The 27,342-nt window shown below is 42.7% G+C and overlaps 1 pseudogene; it reads left to right on the top strand.

Annotated features, from left to right (window-relative positions):
- Positions 1–35: 35 nt before the first annotated feature.
- Positions 36–27,201, top strand: LOC148542061 (intelectin-1-like; annotated as a pseudogene).
- The last annotated feature ends 141 nt before the right edge of the window (positions 27,202–27,342 follow it).

The raw sequence follows: 27,342 nt of genomic DNA on the forward strand, positions 1-27,342 counted from the left end.
GCAGTGGCAAGAGTGGAGCCTCTACCCGAGTCACCATGTCCCCCACCACAACTCAGGCAGGGATGAGGTGTCAGACCCCATATGTCAACAGTTGCAAGCTAAATGAAAAAGGTAGTATCAGGGCTTGAACGGAGGAAAAATAAAAAAGGGCATTAAGGGAAAAATTAAAGTATCAGGGTAAAGAAACCAAACTGGCCTCGTATATCAAGCAGAAGTATTTGCCACAGGGAACAGAATGTAGTAAAATAGATAACATGTTGGTGGGTTAGAGCCATCCTTACCTATGCGACACAAATGCAACATATAAATGTAAAAAAGAAAACTATTGTAAACCTATCAAAGCAAATATAGAGGTGTTACATGCATGAATAACAGGACTAACTGTAAGAGTCTGAAAGGTATAACACAATATTGCAGCTGTAAAAGAGATAATAGTAAAAAAATAACATTAGACATAGAAAAATAACCATTATTTACTTGCTATAATAATATTAGTGACAAATTATCCCAAAAACCTACAGTTCGAATGGGGCCAACCAGGGCCCAATGAAATTAGTCAAAACTGAAAAGGGATTAATAGTAATGTACGTTTCTCTAGAAACGGCAACAATGTCATGAGCTCACCCAACCTGGGACAGTTTGTTGATATGTGTGTACTATTTTGCGGTATATACAGCTGTTAAATAGTAGGCATTACCAATGGAAAGTATTATTGTAGTAGACACACCAGCAGTATAAACTTAACCAGGAGCTTAGGCTTATTGCAGTGAACCAGTGTTGTACAGCCGGACTCACAGTTATGTATACACATGCAGCGGAGATGGAGTGGAGCATACAGTGGACCATCTGGTCATGTTTGAAGGTGGTGCAGTGAGATACAACAGGTTCGCCACTTACTGTAGTTAAGTACTACATGTTTATGTAGTACTGTGGCGCTCAAACACAGTGATTCAAGATGTGTTGTGCATGCGGAGATTGCCTAGCAGTGGCCATCTTGGTAAAAGTACAGATGCTTCAGTTATGGAGCATTATGGAGGTAGTACACTAGGGGACTCCATATATCAACACAATTAGAGGCCGAAACATGTTGATATTCAAATTCACCTGAATGTTCCATTCCTCCAGAAGTTTGGAACCTGCTTCAAGAGAGTACATCGTAGGTGGAGCATCTTTTCATATGAGGAGTGTAATAGGGAATCCCCAGCGATAAAGGATATAATTTGCTCACAAGGATGTTGTTACAGGATGATAGGAGCGCTTCTTAGTGACAGTGGCCATCGAAAAATCTGGCAACGCATGCAAATTTCCAAGAATGTTAGACTCTGATCCAGCCCAGTCAGCCTGGAGGATCACTTCTCTTACATGGATTCGAAGAAGGGTGTTTCTATGCACTGAAGTTGGTGAATTGTGGGGCTTGGGGAAGTGGTGGATCCGATCTATTAGGAGGTCTTTTTTTATCAAAAGATGACAGAAGCTTTCTAAATATACACAATACAAACTCTTGAAGTTCAGAATTAGACACTGTTTAGGGATCCTCCTAATTTAGACGTTGTTGCAACTTGAGTTATCCTCCAGATCAGCAAATTTATCCCGAAGTAAGTAGACTCGTGCTGTGATAAGGTCATTATGGGAAGCTGCAAGTTCCTGCATTTTGGTTTTAAGGTGGTAGGTAATGTCCCCCAGGCTGTTCAGATCTCGCTTAATATCCTGCAGTGCAGAATGCAGATCAGCTATGAGTTCCGTCCAGAATGATTGAAACATTTGTTGCATCATCCAAGCAATAAGAGGGGCATCTATAACTATGGAACCAAGTGATGGTGGGGAAGAGACTGAGGGGGTCATTCAGACCCGGTCATTAGTGCCGATGCACTCGGACTGGGTCTATGGACCCCACAGAGCATGCGCATGACGGCGCCGGTGCCAGCGTGCGCATGCATGAGACCCACTACGACCGACAGCGCCGGTCATAGCGGGTCTCGATCCAAAGGGGGCGAGCTGTTGATGTTGAATGACAGCTCGCCCCGTTTGGAAGGTGGGCCAGGGGGGTGGCAGGCCAAATGGGGGCGTTCCCATGGGAACGCCTACCGTTTGGGGGCGGCCCCACTGACATCACTAGTGATGTCAGTGGAGAGCTTCCGGCTCAGACAGAGCCGAAAGCTCTCCGGGGCTTACGACAAGGGAGACCCTACCCTAGGGTCTCGTCATAAGCCCCGATGGTCATGATGGTCTTGACCATCGCGACCATCACCTTAGGGGGTCGTAAGGCTGTGGGTGTTAACCCACAGCTTTACCACCGCAAAGGAGGACGTCTTGAAAATTCAAGACGTCCTCCCCTCATTCAGACCGACCGCATGCTCTGTGCGACCGGCTCTGAATGAGGTCCTGAGTCAGAGAAGATGTGGCAGGGAAGACCTCTGATGAGCATGCAGGAGGAGCAGAAGGAGACTTGCCTGTGTCTGAGGAACTTTGTAGTTGAAAACAAATGGGTGGGACCAATGAAGTTAATATGGATTGCTTTTGGGAGCCATAATCATTAGCAACCACTGGCCATATTCCCAAAAACGGAGGAGGTGCAGATCAGATAGAGTAACTGACAATGTAGGTAGCTTTACAAAAGAGACTGTCACATGGGTAGTGTAGAGAACATCACACAGGAGGCGTCAGCATGGAGTGATTCACCACATGTAGTTTAAGGCAGCTGGGTATTATTTAGTGTACCAGGGCACCAGAGGTAGTAATACCGTAATATAATCTCAGGGTACATGTCTACCACAGACAGAGTGTAGAAAAATGCCTCTAAAACCGTGGTGAAGACAGATAATATTTGAGCGAATCAAGTGGCATCTGTAATGGCAGCATGATGGTGTGCATAGCCAGGGGAGGGGACACACTATGATGCCCTTCTTCCTAGGATACTGCCAACAGGAGAAAGAAAGCTTTCTCACAGGTCAGAGACCCAGATGTCCACAAGCAATAGAAGGTGGTGTCTGTCATTCCAAGTGCACTAGAGGTGTCTTTAAGCTCCACAGAGAGTAGGTAGTACTGCAGGTGAGCTCCTGTCTGTTAGCTCAGTGTGCGAAGCAGAGCAGTATAGGTTAGGCAGCACAAACAATTAGGCAGGAATCACACAGCGAGCTCAAGATGGCCACCACACTCTTCTGTCAGTGTCACTGTCCAGAGGCACAGAGCAGCAGAATGCATGCAGGCCTAGGATGGAAGAAGCCAAGAGAGTGTTCCCCAGTAGGATGCCATTTCTCAAGATGGGCAGAAAGGTTGTTGGCATTCCCGAAAATCTAGGCCATGGCTTCAGAATCCTGGTAAGGCCTCTGCGGTGCGGGGTGCCAGAGAGAAGCACATTACTCCGTCATGGTTGTTAGAGCTACTGACGGGTAGATGGAGTCTTCTGATGCCTGCCCGCAGCAGATGAGAGCCCCCAGGCTGCACAAAAAGCTGTGTTCCTCAAGGAAGGATGGAGCACTAAAGCTGTGCTGTAGTCCACTATGGCCGCTAAGCCATGCCCCTCCTGCTTCATTTATTTTAAAAGATGGCATTCTCATAAGTAACGGATTTCCTGCAGATAAGCCTGGGTTCAAGTTTGTTCATTAAAATTGTTGGTCCTCATTCAGACCCGGTCGCAAGCGCTGAGTGCTTGCAACTGGGTCGATGTTTATGCCCTGCGCATGCACAGCGGCCACACTGTGTGTGCGCAAGCCCCGAAGCGAGAGAAATTCTCTTGCTCTGGAGCTCTCTACAAAAGGGGCGGCTGTCGATGTTGTTCGGGGGTGGTTTCACAAACGCCATTTTGTGGGCGGCCGCACTGACATCAGCAGTGATGGCAGTGGGGAGATTCCTGCTCGATCAGAGCAGGAAGCTCCCTGGAGCTTGCGGTTGCCGAGACCCAACCTTAGGGTCTCGTCGTAAGCCCCAATGGTCGCGATGGTCTTGACCATCGCGACCATCAACCTGGTCGGTTGCTAAGCTGTGGGTGGTAACCAACAGCCTAGCTAGCGACCGGGAGGCCGCACTTAAAATTACAAGCGGCCGCCCTCATTCAGAACGAGCGCTCGCTTCTTGCAAGCGCCTCTGAATGAGGGCCAATGTTACTAATTTCTGCTTTATCTCTGCATTGAGTGTTTAAATGATTAATCAAAATGAAATTACAATATATTATATATTTGTGGTTCAGAATTATCCTATTGAACCTCATGATGACCCCTCTAGCCTAAATCTATCCAAATTCCTTAGTAAGTTAGCACAGTGAGATATCAGACCTGTCTGTCCTACAATGCAAAGTTCAATAAAATATTACACCTACAATAAAAAGCAATTAAGCCTTACTATAAAATGTTACTTTATTAAACTTGTTTTTAAGGAGTGTACTTGTACAGCAAACATACTGTACTGTTTGCCAGAGGTCTATGGACAAGTACATTTAAAAAAAAAAAAAAAAGTTTGATGTATCACTAAGGCATTCGGGAGATTTTATACAGTATATTTGTTGCATCATTAATATTTAGGCAAATATATATTTTATTTATAGTTCCTGGACAAATATAACTTGTAAGATAGGATGAGTTTTTTATAAAATAATTGTTTTGCTTACTCAGTAATCTATAAAACAATAAATGTTTACGCAAAAATGTCACTGGACAGATTTAGGGTTTTGAGCTAGAGCATATAAAAGAGGACATCTCACCATTCTGATCAGATTCCTCCAGTGCTGCAAGGACGTCTAAACTGGTAAGATGTATCTCTCATTCGGATCTCTATTACTACCTGAATACTCAATTTGGACTAAGATATTTGAGGTAATTTTAAGCCCAGATTAGTCAGGGCTTTAGTTCATTTGGAGAGATGTGTTTCCTTCACTTTGACAATGGATAATTTGTTGAGGCTACATTCATTTGGACAATAATTTAATGTAAAAGGCATCAGGTACTAGAGATAAAATTTAGGGACCTATGCTAAAATTTAGGGTAACAAATTGGTGTATGGAGCAAATAGCCCAAACCAACTGTACCCAAATGAACTGTGCCCAAATAATACTTACTCTACCAAATGAATACAGGAAAAATTGTTCAGTATTTCAAAATACAGCTATCTTAGCAGAGAATACACATATGAACATTGCTATTATTTGCTTTTTCTGAAAAAGAATGAATATTATTATTAATAATAATAATAATAATAATAATGTACTGATTATTGTGTTTGACAATTAAAGAAGGAAAACATTTATAAGTTTTTAGGATAGAATGAACTTTCTGCTGTTTCCTAATACACAGTATTATCTTTAAATGATTCCCATTCATCCTCAGCTTGATGGGGTTATTTTTGCTAAGTTGATATTAATTAAAAAAGTTGATATTAATAAAATATTGAAATGAAGAATAGGCACAAAAAAATAAAATAATTTTTTTTGCTATAAAATGACCAGAAGTTAGAAATTGCTTATCTTAATGGCTCATTCAAGGCAAGAGTGCAGCTTTTCCAACGCATTTCATCCAATGGGACTTTTTCAAGGGATCCTAATGCATCAGCCAGCAGATTTTGTATTCAGACACCCACCGGAGTCCACGTAGCTGCCCGCAACTGCGTACACAAATGCAGCATTTTACGCAGATACTCAAAACATCGACTCCTCCAGTGAGTCGATGGTCACTCAGAATGGCTGCGGTAATTGAGACACTGGAGCTTTGGTCTCTGCGTGCGCGATTGCAGACGCTGGCTAGTACATGCCCAGGAAATGGCCCAACACACCCGCGTTTGGCCAGAATTCCCTGTAACCACCCACAAAATGGTCTCTTCCTGTCAATTCCAAGTGAATCCCTACAGCTATGGTGATAGCAATTAATTTGTAGTGCTTGCGCAATGCTGCTATGACACATGCGCAAACCACTGATAATCGCTGAAATGCGTGAACATCGGAATAGCGTTCAACTCAGAATCAGGCCCTTAGTTCCAAGTACTGAAATACTAATTAAACTGACTAGCTAGCCCCATAGCAGAGTTACCTACTCTCCCGATTTCAGAGGGAGTCTCCCTATTTTGAAATGAGACTGCCGCTGCCCCGCACACCCTAGTAGTACTCCCGGGTTTCCCGTGCAGCCCTGTTAAAAACCAAAAGTAGGCAAGTATGCCCCATAGTATTCCCCATTTGCCCATTCTCTACACGCAATGTAAAATGGGTACATTTCAAAATTCAACATAATCATTACTATGCATTATTAGAAATGTATTGTCTTAAATAGACGCAGCTTTATAAGTCATATACTCCGCAAGTAAGAGCAGCATTTATATATTGGGCACAAAACAAATTAAATTACAAGCTGGAGAGAGAGATGTATCGTCATGCTTACCCCAACTATTACATTAAAACTGCATGTGACTAAATATTACTGACAAGAAATGTATCCTCTGCCCTATTGTTTCTGATCCTGGATTCATAATCTTACATACAATAGTGTAGAACTGCTAAGATTGGGGTTGAATTTTGAGCAAGTTCTTGTACAGCTTGTATTGCACAATACGGAGCTATCAATCCTTGCTTTTTAATAGTGATGAGCGAGTCTGGTTCTCAGATAACCGGACCCACCTGAACTTCACGATCTGAGTCTGGCTCAGGTTTTCCTGTCTGACTCCCATCCCAAAACGAGGCAAAATGTCATCATCCCGCTGTCAGATTCTCGCGGGCTTTGGATTGTATACAAGTCCCTCCCAGCAGTGATCGGCACCATTTGCTTGCTGAGTTCTGGGCTGTCAGGCTGTGCTCCATCCAAGGGGAGCTGTGTTGTCCAATACAGGGGTGTGCTGTGCTGGGCTGTTGTCCAATCCAGGCATGGGGTATGCTGTGCTATTTAGCATTGTTAAATCAGGTGTGTGCTGTGCTATCCATCAAGGGGTGTGCTGTCCACGTTTGTGCTGTCCATCCAGTATGCTGTCCATCCAAGGGATGTAAAAAAAAAAGTAACTAAAATAAAAAAGTTACAAATATTTTTTGTGCTGTACCCCTCACTGTGACACTGTATGCCATACCCCCGTGTATCCAAAGTACTGTGATGCTGCTGGCCATATTGTGAGTGACGCTGTAGGTTCATCATACTGCAGTGTATAATTTGTAAAGTATTGTGAGTTATACCACAGTGTAATATTATTCATACAAGTATTGTGACACTGTTGGTCAGTAATACCAATCAAGTATTGTGACACTGTAAGTGGTAGCGCAGTGTAATATTCATAAAAAATATTGTGACACTGTAGGTGGAACCGCAGTGTAATATTCATAAAAATATTGTGACACTAAGTGGTAGAGCAGCATAATATTCAACAAGTATTATGACACTGTAAGTGGAAAAGCAGTGTAATATTCATAAAAAATATTGTGACACTAAGTGGAACAACAGTGTATTATTCAGAAAAAATATGATGACACTGTAAGTGGTAGCGCAGTGTATTAATAAAAAATATTGTGACACTGTAAGTGGTAGCGCAGTGTATTCCTACAAAATATAGTGACACTGTAAGTGCTAGCGCAGTGTATATTAATGAAAAAATATTGTGACACTGTAAGTGGCAGCGCAGTCGATTATTCATAAAAAATATTGTGACACTGTAAATGGTAGCACATATTATATATAAAAAAATATTGTGACAGGGTAAGTGGTAGCACAGTGTATTCATAAAAATATTGTGACACTGTAAGTAGAAGCATAGTGTATTATTAATAAAAATATTGTGACACTAAGTGGTAGTGCAATGTTTTATTCATAAAAAATATTGAGACACTGTAAGTGGAATGGCAGTGTATTATTCATAAAACATATTTTGACACTGTAAGTGGTAGAGCAGTGTATTATTCATAAAAAATATTGTGACACTGTAAGTGGAACTGCAGTGTATTATTCATAAAAAATATTGTGACACTGTAAGTGGAACTGCAGTGTATTATTCATAAAAAATATTGTGACATTGTAAGTGGAACTGCAGTGTATTATTCATAAAAAATATTGTGACACTGTAGGTCATTGATACCGCAGTGTCATAATTAAAATTGGTACAAATTGACATGTGTGCTGTACCCAACTTTGTTTGTGTTTGTTGATATGGAAAGCAATCAGTTGAGTGGAGAGCAGGAACCACATACTAGTGCTGGAGCTGCTGCCAGTGCTACCAGTAATGATGATAATAGTTCATCTACATCATCTACTAAAGCCAATGTCCAAGGGCATACAGGGCTTAAGTCAGGGCATCTAAAATCAAAGTAGCAATCTTTTACAGTGGTAAAGAAAAAAACATCAAAAGGAATGTTGGCTGCAGAAAGACATAAAATTGGCAATATGCCTTTCACCACACGAAGTGGCAAGGAGAGGCTAAGGCCTTGGCCTTTATTTATGAGTGGTTCTGCCTCTTATGATGATGTAAGCCCTTCTCCCTGTAGAAGTTTAAAAAAAATTAAAAAAATTAAGGCACAGGAACCAACGGTGTGCTCAGAAATGTCACAAATCCCTGAGGAAAGTCTAAGTGTGTCGATGGGTGCCATGTGTGGGCCTGACCTTTTCAAACCTGTATTCAAAGAGGAGCCTCCTTCCACCACTTGTGCGTCCTCTGCAAATTTGGGGATGAGCAGCACAAGTGAACATGCTGATATAGAAATCGAGGATGCTTCTGTGGAAGTACACCAGGATGAAGAGGATATTTGTGTAGCTGATGCTAATAAGGATGTTGATGACTATGTTATTTGTGTAAATCAGGCACCAGTGGAAGAAACAGTTGTTGCCCATGATAAGGAAAAGCCCATTGTCATGCCTGGGCATAAGACAAAAAAATCCACTTATGTGTGGAATTATTTCTACCTAAAACCAGACAACAATTGTCAAACCATCTGTACCCATTGTAAAGCCAGAGTAAGTAGAGGTAGGGACCATAACCATCTAGAAACCTCCTCCCTGTTATGTTATTTGCAGCAAGTTCATGGAATATTATTGGGAAAATCAGAAACTGGTGCTAAAATTATAACAACTGGCAGTCCAGCATCAGTTAGTTCCCTTTCCTCAGCTAGATCCCTGCACCTGCAATCTTCACCGCCAACACCTTTATCATCAATATCCTCACTAATGATCGGAGGTAGTTCTGCATCCAGGATAACTGGATAAGTGTGAAGTTCTGGTTTTGTTGTGGACCTTGGGTGGTGACAGGAGCAGACACAGAAGCAGATTTAAATGAAAATGTGGAACTTTTAATGAGTGACTTAGTAGACATGGATATGGCAAAAGAAATAGTCCAGGTATAGCACTTAAGTGTACTTGAGAACTGTAGTGAAGCAAATGGGAGAATGTCCAGATAGTGACAGGCAGGAACACTCCAGTATGCAGGTGTTGTGAGGCTGAAATGAAATGCAGGCAGAAGTGAATTTGCAGGCTGAAGTGAGTCCAGCAGAGTGTAAGTGGAGGCAAGGTGCAGGGGGACAGCAGACTCGGGTACTCAGGCAGGGGGAAGGTAAATTGAGGGTGCAGGGAAAGTCCAGCGGTTGGAGCAGTCAAGGTAACAGGCTATGTAGCATTTCCAAGGAGGCAGGTAATGAGCTCAGGAACTCTCTCTCAGCTGCTGCTGAGAAATACATTGCACTGGCAAAGAAGGCAGACTCTGGACCTTCCTGAATACCAAGTGCCACACCATGACCGGCTGGAGAGAGCACATGACCCGCCAGGATTGGACAACTGAATCACATGGCTGGAGGAAAGATGGCGGCACCCGTACCAAGCAGAACAGAAGCACCCCCAGGCCTCACCAGGCAGAGTGACAATGTGCCCGCACAGAACCACGTGCAGCCAATGCCCCTTGCCAAGCACCGGCACCAACGCCAGACACCCTCCGCCACAGTGACTTCACAGGTATTACCCATCGACCACCATGCCGAGAAACCCTGGTCGTGACAGTACCCCCCTTATGGGTGACCTCAGGACACTCACCAGGCTTCTCCGGATGGGCAGCATGGAACTTCTTGATGAGTGAGGGAGCATGGATGTCTCGGGCATTGGTCCAACTTGCATGCATGACACCTTCCTACGCCTTAAATCTGCCTGATGTTTGTAGTGGTGAGGACACTTTCTCCAAGTCAGCACATACTTGAGTCCAAATAGAAGCAAATTTCCGTACAGTGTCCTCTACGGCTGGTACATCAAACACAGACTGGCTTTGAAATTCAGGAACCCGAGGATGAAGACCTTAGACAACTTGGAATGGAGTTTGGTTTGTAGAAGAGTGGTAGGAGCCGTTATGTGCAAATTCAGCCCATGGCAGCAATTCAGACCAATTGTCTTGGGAAGATGACATAAAAATCCTCAGGAAGGTCTCAAGGTCTTGATTAACCCTCTCAGTAGATCCATTGCTTTGTGGGTGATAAGCTGTGGAAAAATTTTATTTTACTTGAAGAACAGAACATAAGGCTCTCCAAAATCTGGCTGAAAATTGAACACCATGGTCAGAGACTATTTCAGCAGGAAGACCATGGAGACAGAATATGTGTTGAATGAACAGGTGAGCCAAGTCAGGAGCCGTAGGCAGTTTTTTAGTGGTATATAATGGACCATTTTAGAAAATCGGTCTACTACGACCCAGACGGTAGTGTAACCCTGAGAGTTCAGTAGATCCATTACAAAGTCCATGGAGAGATGCGTCCATGATGGAATAGGTAATGGCAACAACTCGCCAGCTGGAGCTTGATGTGAAGATTTATGCTGAGCACAAGAGTTACATGAAGAAATTAACTCCAATATGTCCGCCTTCATGGATGGCCATCAATAGCCTCTCTTTAAAAATTTGAGTCTTTCGAGTACCTGAGTGGCCTGCAAAGCGAGAGGAATGAGCCCAGGTGAGGAGCTGCTTCCTTAACTCCGGGGCCACAAAAGTCTTCCCAGTAGGAGGCTGTAACTGTATGGTGGTGAAAACTCTTGACTTATGGTTTGTTAGTCGCACAAGATATGCCTTCTCAGTTCTAAGACAATAATAACCCCTTTAAATAATCGTATGATCAAGGGGGTGCTACCATGGACATACAGATTCAATAGCCACAAAGGAAAAGAGAGAGAGGGAATGAAATGTCCAAAATTGGTGCACTAACTCAAAAATATTATTAAAACATAACTTTTATTGTTATATATCAAATAAAATATATACCTGAATTACAACAGGAAAAGCAGCGAAAATTATTTAAAATACAAGTAAGTAGTGTCAAAAGATAAGAAATAAGTGATTAATAAATTGTTCCAATAGGAACATAAATAACGGCGCCTCTACACTGTCATATAATTTCGTGTATACACTGATAGTGATTAATCTATATGTATATATAGTGTCCCCACATTTCTATATAGTATCACTTCAGTCAAAAATCCTGGTTACAGCTGAGCAATATTGACTACAGCTGGATCACCACTGAGTTCTAATATCATTCAGTGTGTTGCACACCAACAAGCAATATAAATATCCTCATCAGCACATTCATCTAATGCATGATCAACATCATCCTAAGATTGGCTGACAGTGTATTTTCTAATACAGATAAAACCATAGGTTTCTGATTTTATGTACAACCAGTTGTTATTTAACCATGAGGGGGTGACTCTCAGACAATGCTAGTGTAATTAAGGTCACTAATATAATTCACTTCATATGACATTTAGTTCCTCCTTGAGATATCCCCATACATTGGTAAGTGTGATTCAGGTAGTGAAATTATATTAAATCTTTATTTCAGATGTATTTAATCACATAATCCTCATTCATTCATGAAAGTGCTTCCTGGGAAATATGCAAATTAAATGATTCATCTATAGTAATGAAAGTCAGCAGACTTATGCTGTTCAAGCAATATAGTCTCTAACTACTGTGTAGTTCAGCACTCTAATTCACACTGGTATGTACATAGATTATCATGGATTTGCTCAGAAAATGATTATAACAACATGTAAATGAGTAGTAGAGACGCCGTGAAACCGACGCAGCGTTTCGCTATAGAGCTTTTTCAAGGTCAAACCTTGACCTTGAAAAAGCTCTGTAGCGAAATTATATGACAGTGTAGAGGCGCCGTTATTTATGTTCCTATTGGAACAATTTATTAATCACTTATTTCTTATCTTTTGACACTACTTACTTGTATTTTAAATAATTTTCGCTGCTTTTCCTGATGTAATTCAGGTATATATTTTATTTGATATATATCAATAAAAGTTATGTTTTAATAATAATATTTTTGAGTTAGTGCACCAATTTTGGACATTTCATTCCCTCTCTCTCTTTTCCTTTGTGAAAACTCTTGACTCCAAGACAGGGGCATTACGTTGGGTCTCTGAATTGTCATCACAGAGGAGGGATCTGGACAGAGCATCTGCTTTTTTGATTAAGGGCTCCTGACCGGAAGGTCAGTGAACTGGAACCGAGTGAAAAATGCCCATTGGGCCAGACGAGGGCTCACACACTGGATATTCTTGAGGAAGAGGAGGTTCCTATGGTCAGTGAAGACAGTGAAGGGAAACTTCGCTCTTTCCAGCAGGTATCTCCATTCTTTTAATGCCAATTTCACTGCCAAGAGATCTTGTTCACCTATAACATAATTTTTTTCGGCAGGAGAAAACTTTTTGGAGAAAAACACACAGGGATGAACTCAATTGTTCCCATAATGCTGGGATAGGACTGCTCCCACAGCTTCTGATGATGCATCCACTTCCAAAAGAAAAGGCCTATCCAGATCTGGTTGTCGCAGGACTGGAGCCAAAATAAAGGCTTGTTTTAGGAGCTGGAAGGCTGTTTCTGCCTCAGGTGACCATAGGGCAGGATTAGCGCCTTTGCTGGTCAGGGCTGTAATGGGAGCCAATAATGATGAAAATCCCTTGATAAAGCATCTAGTAGTTGGTGAACCCAAGCAGTGTCTGGATGGCTTTCAATGTTTGAGGTCATGACCAATCCAAAATCGCCTATACCTTCTTGGGGTCTATTTCTAGACTGGAGCCAGAGATGACGTAACCAAGGAATGGCACACTGGGCACACCAAAGACACATTTCTCCAATTTGCAGTAAAGGTGATTCCTCCTCAGACGGCATAATACTTCCTTCACATGTTCATGATGTTCCACTACAGAAGACGGAAAAAAATCAGTATATTGTCCAGATAGACAACAACCGAGACATATAAGTCCCGGAAAATTTCATTAACAAAGCCCTGAAATACAGCAGGGGCATTGCATAATCCAAAGGGCATCAAAAGGTATTCAAAATGTCCATCTCTGGTATTACTCTGGTATTAAAGGCGGTCTTCCATTCATCACCAGCGCGAATACAGATGAGATTATAGGCCCCTCTCAGATCTTACTTTGAGAATATGATGGACCCCTTAACCCTGTCGAACACCTCTATGAAAGAATTTGCATTGAACACCAGTCTATCCTAGGATTATGCTGGCATAACCAGGGTAATCCTAAAATAATTTTTTGAGAAGCCTCAGGTATCACAAAGAACTTTAAAGACTCAGAGTTAAGGCTCCAATACGGACTAATACTGGTTGAGTTTCTTTGGTGACCACTCCATTAGCTAAAGGCCATCCATCTACAGAGGTCAGGGAAATTGCGTGATTGAGAGATGAACAAGGGATCTGTAGCTTATCAACTAAGCTGGAAGTCATGAAATTTCCAGCCGCTCAGAATCTAGAGCAGTAGCGAAGACAGGTTTAGGCTTGAGATCTATAGCTAAGGTAATTTTGAAATCTTTAGTATTTGGGGACGGGCTCATAACTCTTAACTTGATGTCCCCAGGGTCAGTTAGGAATGGGCGTTTCCCGATTTATGGGAACAGGAGGCCACCAGGTGACCCAAATCTCCACAGTATAGGCAGAGGTTTTTTAGTATCCTTTTCTGACGTTCCTCTTTAGAGAGATTGGTTTGGTTCACCTGCATAGGCTCTTCTTCCATAGGGGTAGGGGGTGGATGGATAGGTAAGGGAGGAGTAAATGTCCTTTGCCAGTCAGTTCTGTGCTTTTCAGCCTGACGCTCCTTGAAGCGCAGGTCAATCTTGTTACAGAGTGAGACCATGTTGTTTAAATTAGTGGGAAGCTCATGGGTGACCAAGTCATCCTTTAGTTGGTCCTCCATGCCAAAAGTCTGAGGTAAGGGCTTCCTCATTCCACTTGAGCTCTGATGCCAAAATTTTAAACTGTACGGCATATTGGCTGACAGGACGGATTCCTTGTCTCAGGGTCATGATACTGGACAATGCTGACACAGTGCATCCAGGTTCATCAAAAATCCTCCTGAATAATGACACAAAGCCTGCATAGCTATCCAGCAGTGTATCTGAATGCTGCCAGAATGGGGAGGTCCAATCCAAAGCAGAGCCGCACAACAAAGACACAATGTATGCCACTTTAGTTCTTGCAGTGGGAAAGTTATCAGACTGTAGAGTGAAGTGTATATCACACTGATTCAGGAAGCCACGATAGAGCTTAGGATCACCGCCAAATTTGCTAGGAAGATGTAAATGGGGAGATACCCTGTTCCCTGTATTACCAGGAACAGGAATAAGTGTAGTTGCTGATAACTTGGGGGTGGATAACGAGGTTTGCAGATTATCTTGTCTTTTAGACATCTCCTGTAGAAACTGAGCCATTTGGTGCTGCATAGCTTCCAGGTTTTCTAAGCGGCCAGCAATACACCAGAATAAATCCACTCCTGACTTCTGGTCCTTGGCCAGATCCATGGGGCCAGTGCAAACTGTGAGGTTCTGGTTTTGTTGTGGACCCAGGGTGGTGACAGGAGCAGACACAGAAGCAGATTTAAATGAAAATGTGGAACTTTTAATGAGTGACTTAGTAGACATGGATATGGCAAAATAAATAGTCCAGGTATAGCACTGAAGTGCACTTGAGAACTGTAGTGAAGCAAATGGGAGAATGTCCAGATAGTGACAGGCAGGAACAGTCCAGTATGCAGGTGTGGTGAGGCTGAAATGAAATGCAGGCTGAAGTGAATTTGCAGGCTGAAGTGAGTCCAGCAGAGTGTAAGTTGAGGCAAGGTGCAGGGTGACAGCAGACTCGGGTACTCAGGCAGGGGGAAGGTAAATGGAGGGTGCAGGGAAAGTCCAGCAGTTGGAGCAGGCAGGATAACAGGCTAGGTATCCTTTCCAAGGAGGCAGGTAACGAGCTCAGGAACTCTCTCAGCTGGTGCTGAGAAACACGTTGCACTGGCAAAGAAGGAAGGCTCTGGACCTTCCTAAATACCAAGTGCCGCGCCATGACTGGCTGGAGAGAGCACATGACCCACCAGGATTGGACAACTGAATCACATGGCCGGAGGCAAGATGGCGGAGCCCATGCTGAGTGGAACGGAAGCACCGCCAGGCCTCTCCAGGCAGAGTGACAATGTGCCCGCACAGAACCATGTGCAGCCAATGCCCCTCGCCAAGCACCAGCACCACCGCCAGACACCCCCCTCCACAGTGACCTCACAGGTATTACTCGTCAACCACCATGCTGAGAAACCCTGGTCATGACAATAAGGCTGGGTGACTCCTCCCTTATCCTGTATTCCTCAGATGAATCCTTAAGTGCTAGGCCCACTGCTGTTGCTGGGGTGGATCTTCATCCCAGAAAGGGACCAAGAAGCCTTCTACTAGTAGTAATTTTAACTATCAACTATTAAACAATCCTTTGATAGAGGAAGTAATTATAACAGCTATCACCTGGTTGCACAGTGGATCACTGATGCCATGATGGTTGTGCTAGTATTAGTTGAGAATGATAGTGTGGAGGAAGTGCAAAAGGAGGATGAGGGGGAAATTTGTGTTCTATCTGATGCTAATGAGGATGTTATTTGAGTAAATCAGCCACCAGTGGCAGCAGTTCTTGTTCATGATAATAAAAAAGCCATTGTCATGCCTGGGCATAAGACCAGAAATGCCACATCTTGGGTGTGAAATTATTTTAACCCAAATCCTGACAACAGTTGTAAAGGCATCTGTACGTTTTGTGAATCCAAAGTTAGTAGAGGTAGGGACTTTAACCATCTAGGCACCTCCTCTCTGTTACGTCATTTGCAGCAAGTTCATGCAATTTATTTAACAAAATGATAATTTGTAAATTAAAAACAAGCAGTCCAGTATCAGCTACCAGCAGTTTGGACCAGCACATGAAATCTCCACCACCAACACCCTCATCATCGACCTTCTCCTTAATAATTGGAGGTAGTTCTTCCAAAAAATGTTTTGTGGGGGCCCAAAGAAACCAAGGACTTCAGCCACAAAAATGTCAGTCGCTGAAGTCCTTGTCGCTAAAGTGCTTGGTTTGTTAAACTGTGCATGTCCTTTTTAATATCCCACATAAGAGTGTGTGGGTGGGCCCAAGGACAACTCAATCTTGCACCTCTTTTCTTTACATTTTGCACCATTTGGGGCATTGCCGACTGACATTTTTATAGTTTATTAAACTGCCATCCTATCTGCCACTGCTGTGTGGCTATGTTTCACAGATGTCCTTTATTTCTGTGTGCTTGTGCCGCTGTTTGCTGCAGCCTTTGGCCTATATTGGTGAAAAATAGTGAAAACAATATTTTGAGCTGTGAGGTTGTTAAAAATGCCTGAAATGATTAATAATACTAATAATAATTATTATAATAATACTACTATAGGAACAAAAACAGGCCCAAATTATGTGGTTTTAGCTGTTTTTAGAATGTAAAAAAAAAATACAGATCCAAAACCAAAACACGCAAGGGTGGTTTTGTAAAACCAAATCCAAAACCTTGAAGGAGATACAGATCCAAAACCAAAACATGGGAGTCGGCACACATCCCTATTTAATACAAAATGCATTTTACTCTAGCCGTACATCAGGGGAACCTTTTTTCTGCTAAGGGTCATTTTGATATATATAACATTATTTGCGGTCCTGGTTCAGGCCATGCCCCCTCCGCGTGACGTCACATGGGGCATGGTCACAATCATCGGTGATTACAGCAATGCCCGGAGCATCCTCAGGATGCTCCGCGGAGCTGTAAGGGCAGTGGTGTGACCGTCTGAAGCGTCCTAAGGATGCTCCAGGTGGCACTGCTGCATAGATTCTGGTTGCAGTGTGACATTCTAGGCACCCTGCTAGCCAAATTAGGCTAGCAGAAAAAAGCTTACATGGCCAGACCAAATGATTCCAAGGGCCTTATAAGGCCCCCGGGCAGGAGGTTCCCCACCCTGCCATACAGCATCATAAATGTCCAATTATTATTGTTTACTGTTGTCTCATATATTTTCAAACTTGAAAGTAGAGGATCCAGCAGAGTCGGCCACTGGATTGAAAATTGTTTATTCTCTATACCCTGTAAAACCGATTTCACTATAATTCAGATTTTCATCCTATAGAGTCTATATCAGAAAAGAAGCAAAACATTCTGAATCTTCTGGCATGCTGGAATGAGGACAATAAAGACAGCTACCCATCAAATCCTGAGTACCCCAATGGCGGAGATTCGGACTATAGGTACAGGACTTGTAAGGAAATCAAGAGATCACATAAGAATGCACAGGGTGAGATATAGCTATATCATCAATAGTAGTGATATGTATAAAAGTTTCAATAAAGTAAGCACATGCATTTTCAATAAATGCAAATGTAAGTCAGCTGTGTTGTGGCATGGCATATACCTATATCTAGATCTAAGGTATTGTATTCAGAAGCAATGTTTCAAATGTTTGTTTTCTCTTTTTCAAAGCTTAAAGATTTAATAGGTCTCAAAGTGCTGCTATTAAGCTGAATACATTCCCAGAGTGCAGTCTGATTTTTGTCATTGATTATCAGCATGACACTGGCACCAGAGGCCGTGGTCTTAATGGTGAATGCCTAATTTTATTCTTAAATTTTAAATATACATCTACAGTACAGCAGTGGCAGATTTTGCCTAGGGGCTGCAGCCCCCCAGTAAAATCCACCACCTCAGTGTAGTCAGTGCAGTCTGTGACTTCCTATTGGAAGTGCTACCTGCCAGTCACATATACAACAGGCAGTCTTAGGGGGAGGTGTCTGCTCCCCCTGGGACTGCCAGTCCAAGTTGCTATTAGCAGAGAGCAGCTTTCAGGAGGAAGCCGCTACTCTGCCTTTCCACCAGCCCTATTCGGTTCCTAGGGGCTGCAGACAATGCAGCCCTTTGGAAGACGTTGATATGCACATGCGTGGCTCCCTGCGCCGGTCCCGGCACCTGACAGAACGATTGTGCAGTTGCCGGGACCCGGCCAGGAGAAGTGGGTGTGTGATTGCACCTTCTTGCTTTCAGCGGTGGCAGCCCCCTCATCTAAGAGGGTAGGAGCCGCCACTGCAGTACAGTACACATGCATATGCACTGTGACATTCATGTGAGTATATATGACCCAGTTGCACTCCTGTTTAGATGGAATATACATGCTGAACACTGAAGATGGAGTAGCCTATCAGACCTTCTGTGACATGACAACCAATGGCGGAGGTTGGACCTTAGTGGCCAGTGTCCATGAGAACAATATGAATGGCAAATGTACAGTGGGAGATCGCTGGTCCTCCCAGCAGGGAAGTAACATTAACTATCCAGAAGGTGATGGGAATTGGGCAAACTACGCCACATTTGGGCTATCTGATGGAGCTACCAGTGATGATTACAAGGTATACAGCACACAACACATCACAATTGTATTACTAATCAGCCTGACAAACAGACAGTGAAGGACGGTGTATGATAGTGTTGGCTAACCTTGACACTCCAGCTGTTATGGAACTACATAACCCAGCATGCACTGCTACAGTTTTGCTATTAGGGCATGCTAAAACTGTGGCAGGGCATGCTGGGATATATAGTTCCACAACAGCTGGAGTGTCAAGGTTAGCCAACACTGGTGTATGACTTCCAGGATAATCACATGCAAATCAAATTAAGCATATAACAATAATGACAATAACATTGGACAAAGTATATGCCAGTAGCAAACTCTAATAATGTCGGACATAGAGAACGACAACATACATGTATTTGGAACTGTTCCATTGACTGTTTCCTCATTCTTTGTTTGTGATAATTTGCACATTTCTCTGGCAGAATCTAGTTTTAAGCATTCTGTGCATAATTCCCCTTGTCATTTTTTGTTCTTTTGGGACTTTCCTCCTATTATACCACAGAGCAGAATAAATTTACACCATTGTCACTCCAGATCTAAGTATAGATAATAAATTCACAATTCTGCGCTTGTGTAATAGACTTGATATATTCATAAATTTTAAAAAAATCTAATTTATTAGCATGCACAAATCAATACCACGGAAATTAACACAAATAAATGTTTAGTTGATCTTAAACTAAAACAATATAAAACACTTATACTTGTTGAAAAGTTACTCTGTAACAATATTGTAGTATAAAAATGCAGCTGTATAATATATTGTATCAACTCCTGCAGCTAGCTCTACTGTTAAAATAGAAGCTAATAACAGACCTGGATTTACAATGTATTCAATAATAAATTGCAATTGTTTAACCAAAGATTAATACTGGTTGCAAGTTACTTCCAAGGGTTCTAACAATGGCTCAGATGCAGTCCAAAATGCTTTCTGTTCCAGGGGCCCTTTTGAAATTATTAAGTACTGGCAGCAATGGACAGCTTCATAGAGTGCACTGATTTATATACATCTCATTTATACTGTTGTGTGAGCGCTAATCATATATGTGCATTCCTGCACAGTATGTAAGAGCTGTATGGCTCTAAGTGTAGGATTTAGCAACAGTTACCGATCAATACCACATAGGAGTTCATCTGAAAGTGCACTTAGGAGCGGCTTGTCAGTGCCGATCACACGTGCCTCCCTGCACTGTGTGTGCGCACTATGTCACCACTAATATAGGAAATCATGGTCATCACCGGTCAACCCCACATCAACGTCCAGCTGAGGGTATATTGCAACTGACAACAGGCGTCCTTGTATAAAGTAATCGATTGATTATTGATTAATTAATGATTGATTAAGAAAGTAAGATTTAAGGCCATGAAAGATTATATTGTCAGTAGCCAAGGATTTCTTTACAAGGGTTGAGAGAGAAGCCAAGAATCTTAATAGTTGCACTGCAGAGCAGCTAACTCCAAATCAGCCTATCGTATAGAAAAAAAGAGGAGATTGACCTGCTGGCCATACTACCCCACCCCCCACCCAATTGGGTAAAACATATAACAGTTTGTTTCTGATAAAAGACAGACTGCAGCACGCTCAGCTCACATAGGGCCTGATTCAGAGTTGGGAATAGAGATCTCTCTCTCAACTGATCATCTTGGTGAGACCATGCTGCACTGCAGGTGGGGCAGATTTAAAATGTGAAGAGAGATTTAGATTTGGGAGGGACGTGTCCAAACTGACATGTGCAGTATTTGTGGGCTACATGTAAAAGCAGCCAGTATTTACAGTACAAGAAAAATTAAAAATGATGTATTTACACCCCTTGCATTGCAACATGGTTTGTGCTATCTCTCTCTCTCTATTCCCAATTCTGAATCAGGCCCACTGTGCGGAGTGTGAAGAAACAGCACTTACATTTATGAGCACCAGAGAGTCTGAGTATGGGGGATAATACACACAATAAAATTTAGATTTTGATAAAAGACAAAACAAAATGGCCACTGACTGCAGCACACTCAGCTCACACTGTGTGGAGTGTGGAGACACAGGGGGTCATTCAGACGCGGTCGTTAGCGCCGATGCGCTCAGACTGGATCGATGGCCCCCCACAGAGCATGCGCACGACGGCGCCATGGGAACGCCTACCGTTTGGGGGCGGCCCCACTGACATCACTAGTGATGTCAGTGGAGAGCTTCCGGCTCTGACAGAGCCAGAAGCTCTCCGGGGCTTACGACAAGGGAGACCCTACCCTAGGGTCTCGTCGTAAGCCCCGATGGTCGCGATGGTCTCTGACCATCGCCGGAGCGGTCGTTAGAGCTGTGGGTGTTAACCCACAGCCTAACGACCGCAACAGAGGCGGGCGGTCAGGATGCAAGTGGCCGCCAAGTTTCTGAGCGACCGCTTGCATCCTCCGACCGCCTCTGAATGAGGCCCACAGTGCTTACATTTATGAGCACCAGAGATTCTGAGTATGAGGGATAATACACACAATCAAAATTTGATTTTGATAAAAGACAAACAAAAATGACCACCAACTGCAACAGACTCAGCTCATTGGGCCTGATTCAGACCCACTCGCGAGCGGCTGTCCGCTCGCAAGTGGGTCGATGTTCTGGACTGAGCATGCGCACGACGGAGGGAGCTCCGTCGTGCGCATGCGCCAGACGCGACGAGCGAAGTCCTTCGCTCGTTGTGTCTGATCAAAGGGGGCGTGCTGTCGATGTTGATTGACAGCACGCCCCCTTTGGTAGGCGTGCCTCCCTGACGGGAGTGTTCCCACGGGAACGCCTCCCGTCAGAAGCCGGCCCACTGACATCACTAGTGATGTCAGTGGGAGTGATTTTGGCTCTGATAGAGCCAAAATCACTCCGGAGCTTGTGGTTGAAAACCTCAACCGCAGGCTCCGGCTCGCAGTTTCGATGGTCGCGATGGTCAAGACCATCGCGCCCATCAAACTGCACGCTCGTATAGCCTGTGGGTGGTGACCCACAGCTATACGAGCGTTCAGGAGGACGCTCCATTTTCATGGAGGGCGGCCCTCATTCAGAGCGTGCGCTCTGCTCAGAGCGTACGGCTCTGAATGAGGGCCATAATGCGTAAAGGAACAGCGCTTATATGTGTTCGAAATCACCCAGCTGTAAGGCTTTCACAATATTCATGGCATTGTCAGAAATCACAAATCCCATGGAGAGTCCAAAGTGGGTTAAGCCATTTTGCAATGACTTCCCTGAGTTTTTCTAAGAGGTTAACACTGGTATGCCCCTTAGTGAAGCCAGAGATACACAGATTAGCCTGCCTCTGAATGAGCTGGCATTTGTTAGCTACTGCTGCTGCTATTGGTGCTGCTGAAGGAGGCAATACACCCACCCAGTCGGCTGTCACAGTCATGTAATCTTAAGTTTGCCCTTTTCCACATATCTGTGATTAAGTGTACAGTGGGTACAATGTCATTTTGGAGGGCACTAATTAATTTTTGTTAACGTCCATGTACAGACATGGAATTGCTTTTCTACTGAAGTGGAATCTAGATGAGATTTGGTAGTGGGGTCACAGGACCTCAATTAACTGTCTAAAACCCACTGCATTAATGGTGGATATTGGACACAGATCTAATATCACCATAGCTGTTTTGGCGTCTGTGATCCACTGTGCAACTGAGTGACAGCTGTCATACTTCCTCTATCAAAGGATTGTTTTACAGATATTTTTTATTAAACTACTACTAGTAGTAGTCTTCTTGGTCTCTTTCTGGAATGAAGATCCACCTCTAGCAGCAGCAGCTGGCCTAGCGCTCAAGGATTCTTCTAAGAAATCCTAGATAGGGGAGGATTCACTGAGCCTTATAAATTTGGACACAGGACTAGTTCCAATCATGATTGAGGATATTGATGATGAAGGTGTTGGTGGTGGAGATTGCAGGTGCTTGGATCTAGTATTAGGTTCATCATGATGACTGGTGGCAGCAGGTGCAGCGCTAGCATTTGTTTGCTGCTTTTGCCATTCTCACAAATTATCATTAACCATATTATTGAGTTATCAAAGAATACACAGAAGTAGTACATCTACAAACAAAAATAGATAAAAATATTTATTTTCTACTTTGTTAAATGGACAGCTCAGTTGATACTGCGTGCAGTCACATCAATTATATATACGTGAAGAAAAGGCACTGGGGACAGCGCACAGACGTAGTACAAACAACGGTAGATATAATTTTTTTACCACTTTTTTAAATGCGCAACTCAGCTGACACTGTGTGCAGTCGGTTATAGGTACGTGAAAAAAACACACTGGAGGATAGCAAACAGACTTAGTACAAACAATAATAGAAGAAATTACTTATTTAAAAATGTTTTAAATGCGCATCTCAGTTGACACTGTGTGCATTCACAATGCTTATATGTACATGAACAAAATGCATCTGGGGGACAGTGCACAGACGTAGTACAAATAGAATAAATTAATTATTTTCAATTTGTTTTATGCTCAGTTGACACTGCGTGCAATCACAGAAATTATATGTACGTGAACAAAATACGCTACGGGACAGCACAGACGTAGTGCAAACAATAGAAATTATATATTTTTTTCCACTTTTTTAAATGCGCAGCTCAGTTGACACTGCATACATTCACAGCGCTTATATATACACATGAATAAAAACGCACTGTGGACAGCGCACACAGGTTGTATAAATAATTTTTTTTTTTACTTATTCATTGGTTTTTATAATAATAATTCCTGCACTATAAAAATAATAAGCGATTATTTTGGAAAATATTATCACTACAGCCCGTGTTTAACACTAAGGGGACTGGATTGGATCCAGCACAGGAGCAGCCACTGGAGGTGTAGAGGCTGGACGCAGCAGCCATTGGACACAGCAGCAGCCTCTGGACACAGGGACAGGAATGGACACAGCACAGCATCAGCCACTGGAGGAGGAGAGGATGGACACAGCAGCACAGCAGATACTGGACATAGGGAGTGGATGAATATAGCAGCAGCCACTGGACACAGGGACTGGAGTAGACACAACAGCAGCCACTGGAGGTGGAGAGAATGAACACAGCAGCACAGAAGACACTGGACACGTCAGCCTAGACTGGATTTACTGTGAAATGGTGCCCGAATCACCGCAGGAGGGATTTATATAGAATCCAAAATGAATGAGAATCCGACTCCGATGACGTTTTGCCTCGATTTGGAATCCGAGCAAGGCAGGAACACCGCTTGGATTCACTTGGATCTGGGAAGTACGGGTGAGCTCAGTTTTCTGAAAACCGAGCCTGTATACCTCTAATTTTTATACTGCAATATTGTTACATAGTAACCTTTTCATCAAGTATAAGTGTATATAATGTTTTAGCTCAATGTGCAGACAAGCTGCTGAGAATTTACTAATAGATAATAAATTTCACAAAATGCACAATAGGGAATTAAAAAAAAAAACAGGGGCTCATGCTTTTGCAAAGTGCAGGAGTAAATCCACTAGTAGATGTGCCATGTTTATGTCAGGCGTACATCAGATGCATTTACACCAATACATATTTGCTATTAGGTTTGATGAAATTATGAAATGTATGAAAAATTGTGATGCCACGTCATTCACCGCAAGTCTTATGTAATGAGTTGATTATATTATGATAAATATAAATCAGTCTTATGTTGTTAAAGGGTTCCATTCCGAGCATGGACTTTATAAGTTTGACATTTTATGGAAGCTAGTTATGTAACTAAAGACAACCTACCATTATAACTGATTTTAGACTCTACAAGGCAAAGTATTGCAGACTATTATCATAGCCATAAAAACATTCATTAGATCTTCTCTAAATTCCATAATAATAATTCCATTTCCTGAAGATAATGAATTCTAAGCTTTCACTTTCTATTTTCAAATTATTGCAGTCTACAGTACATTTGTGTGTCACAAAACAGATGACAAGCTAAAATCTCTGAATAATGTAGTTTATACAATGATCTGTTATTTCCTAAATGCATCTAGAATCCTGGGTATTATGATATTGTTACCAAAGATTTGGGCATATGGCATGTTCCCAACAAGACACCCTTGTCCCAGTGGAGGAATTCATCTCTCCTGAGATACCGCACAAGTAACGGCTTCTTTTCTCATGAGGGTGGTAATCTTTTCAAGTTGTAAAAAGTAAGTGCTCTAATAAATGTTATGTCTGGGTTCTTATATCCTGATATGTTGTATAATGTAAACAGCAGCAAGCAATAGTATAGGATAGTACAGCGTTGGGTACGGGACAGTGTTAGGATATGACACCTATCAGTAAGTATCCTAACCCTACCCATACCCTCCCCCTAGTGCCGTAACCCTAACCCCTAACGATCTCCCTAACCCCTGTATATACCATCAGAATTCCGACAGTCAGGATGCCAGCGCTGGGATTCTGACTGGTTTCGGTATTCTGAGCACCGGTATCTCAACATCTGGGATTTCAACTACTTCCCGATATTACATAATGATACAAGCTGTGATCAAGCTGCATATGTTTTGAACAAAGTAAAGTTTTTTGGGCAAAACCCCTGGTACATGTGATTGAATCTATACAAGTTTAGCACCATTTAATTATTTTTTTACATAATTAGTACTGACATCTGGTATCAGTTTGTAGTTACCTACCAGAGAATCTGTATATACTACATGGTGTTTGTACCTCATGAACACGTGATTGTTGATTCTCCCACAGAAATATCCTGTGGTGTACAATGTTGGACCCTGTCTGGCACACAATGGACCAGCTGTTCCTGTTGTGTATGACTTTGGAAGCGCTGAGAAGACAGCATCGTACTACTCACCACAGGGATCAAGTATGATCATTTTAATTGTACAGTAAGCTGGGAATGATAGCCATATTAAGGTGACCTGCATACTAAATGTGTGTACACACGGGACGATGCGCCCTGAACGAACATCGTCCTGTGTGTCCCCGGCAGTTTGTGCTCAGTGTCATTATCGACACTGAGCACATAACACTGAACGAAATCAAGAACGATTTTGTTCAGTGCCGGGCTCCCTCCCTCATAGCCGAACATGTCCAACCTGACAATATCGTCAGGTTGGACAGGAAGTTCGGCCATTGAACGAAAACTACAAACCGGAGCGCGCATTTGTAGTTTTCGTTCATCGCTATGCCTCAGAAACTGAACGATTTTGTGAACGATTTGCCGTTAATGACAAATCATTCCAAAAATCGTCCCGAGTGTACGCACCATAATACATCTTTCTTTCTATGTAGAAGAGTTCTCTCCTGGCTGTCCAATTCCGAGCTATAAACGCAGAAAGAGCAGCTCTGGCTCTGTGCCCAGGTGTGAAGGTGACGGGCTGCAATGTAGAACATGTAAGTATCAGTACTCCAGTAAGTAGTATAGGTACAAATCAATACACTTGCAGTAGGAATATACCCATACTTGAAGACTATTTGAATTTATACTCCTGATGGTGCAAGGGGGGACGGGTAGGTAGTGTGTTACTATGGTTGTGTCATTGAGCCACCGTATCGCCCACTACACTGGCGAATTGGGAGTGGGACCTACAGATGTGTCCTCATACACTGTGGCTTCAGTCATGCCAAATAGCCCCCTCTCGGCGTGCCAGTTCCGAATGAGCCATGCCGTACGTCTTTCTCACTCAAACTGTGCATCTTAATCACATATATAAAACAACTGAATGAGACAAAACTACTTTGCTAGCTTGCACTGATCAATTTGATGTAGGACATTTGTACATTTGTGTGTGATTGAGTCTGAATCAGTATACGAAGCGCTACGATGCAATAGCTGCATCTTTATCTCACACCACGTTCCATTGTGCTTTATCTGCAACTTTGTACGTGTTTAAACTAGGGGTGAGTGGATTCGGTTCTACTCGGTTCCGTTCGGATTAAAAAACCGAATCTTATTGGGTATCAGCTGTCACGAGTTTTGGATAGCCAATAAGATTCGTTTTTTTAATCCGAACGGAACCGAGTAGAACCGAATCCGCTCACCCCTAGTTTAAAACTAATTCTTGTGTGGTTAAATTTGCAGCCCAACATCTCTAGGACACTTTAAATGGTGTTTTGCTGCATCTGTGATGCAAGAAAGATACAAAATTGAAAGAAAATAACAAGCTAAACCTCTTGCAGTGGCTCAGCCGCTCAGGGTGTCTCACATTATATAGACACTCAGTGTATGAGGTCACATCTGTTGGAGCCTAGTCTACAATCTATTTGTCTGGAAGAACTCAGCGAAAATTGGGAGATGCTCTACTATCAGGGAGAGAAGGCAGGGATACAAGGCTATAGAATGTCTAAGGGGCTGATTATCAAAATTCGAGTAATTACTTGTCTGTATATTTACTTTCCATTTTTTGTAGCATTGCGTCGGTGGAGGTGGCTACATCCCAGAGGGAAACCCCAGGCAGTGTGGAGACTTTGCAGCATTTGACTGGGATGGGTACGGAAAACATGTAGGATGGAGTTCATCCAAAGAGATAACTGAGGCAGCCGTACTCCTCTTCTATCGTTAATTTGCTGCTATCTGACTATAACATTTTGTATGCATGAAATTATGTGTTACCCAGCTTTTATATATGTGTGTGATGCACGAATAAGGGCAAAAACATTGATACTTCAACAATATTTTGAGAAAAGAACAAATTCAAGTTAGA

Source organism: Taudactylus pleione, unplaced genomic scaffold (assembly GCF_031769625.1).
Source record: "Taudactylus pleione unplaced genomic scaffold, aTauple2 ptg000016l, whole genome shotgun sequence".
NCBI classification, from domain to species: domain Eukaryota; kingdom Metazoa; phylum Chordata; class Amphibia; order Anura; family Myobatrachidae; genus Taudactylus; species Taudactylus pleione.